Genomic DNA, 327 nt, shown 5'->3' with positions numbered 1-327 from the left:
CATTTGCCATTCGACCTGGGCCCGGGGCCTGTTGGGGCGGAAGGGCTGCTGCTGTCGCCTGAGCCGGAGCCATTGTTGGGGGGAAGCGCCGGAGTCAGTCGCGACGGACAGGCTAGAAACGCGAGGACAGGGTTTGGCCCCCTTCCCCCAAGCCGTCCACGGACCCGGCGGCTGGCTCGAGCTGCCTACCTGGCCGGGTGGGTCTGGCCGCCTCTCTCCAGCCCCGGCGCCACCTTTCCCCGTCAGGGCGGGCGGCTGGGAGGCGAGCGGGGGGGGAGGGGTCGGGGCAGGGGACAGTTGGGCGCGAGGCAAGGGAGGGGGGGGGCG

Source organism: Paroedura picta, chromosome 9 (assembly GCF_049243985.1).
Source record: "Paroedura picta isolate Pp20150507F chromosome 9, Ppicta_v3.0, whole genome shotgun sequence".
In the NCBI taxonomy this organism is placed as follows: Eukaryota; Metazoa; Chordata; class Lepidosauria; order Squamata; family Gekkonidae; genus Paroedura; species Paroedura picta.
Note: the sequence above shows the minus strand (reverse complement) of the source record.